Source organism: Haematobia irritans, chromosome 5 (genome assembly GCF_050003625.1).
Source record: "Haematobia irritans isolate KBUSLIRL chromosome 5, ASM5000362v1, whole genome shotgun sequence".
Classification (NCBI taxonomy): Eukaryota; Metazoa; Arthropoda; class Insecta; order Diptera; family Muscidae; genus Haematobia; species Haematobia irritans.
The window spans coordinates 79,525,875-79,526,243 of NC_134401.1; positions in this window are offsets into that span (position 1 = coordinate 79,525,875).

A 369-nucleotide genomic window follows, 5' to 3' on the forward strand; every position below is an offset into this window, starting at 1 on the left:
CACGAAACAGCAAGCGCCATATAATATGATCCATTTGAAAGATGAAAAGGCAATTAGTCAATTTAGAATGTCGTACTAATAGACCTGATCGACTTCAATAGTGGACCGAAATAGTCCAAATTATCGTCGTAAAAATCCGCTGAATTTTTTTTTTCAATTATTGTAAATCCACTATACTTAGGTTGCTATTGATATACTCAAAGAATCTGGCAACTACATTATAACGGTTATAGCTATGACTACTTACTCTCTGTTTACAACTGCAGTACGTAGTTCGTAGCATTACTCATACGTCACAACGAATAGGAGCACACAGAAACCTCTCAAAAGGCATTCTCTATTGTCAACCCAAACACACTGCCCTATACA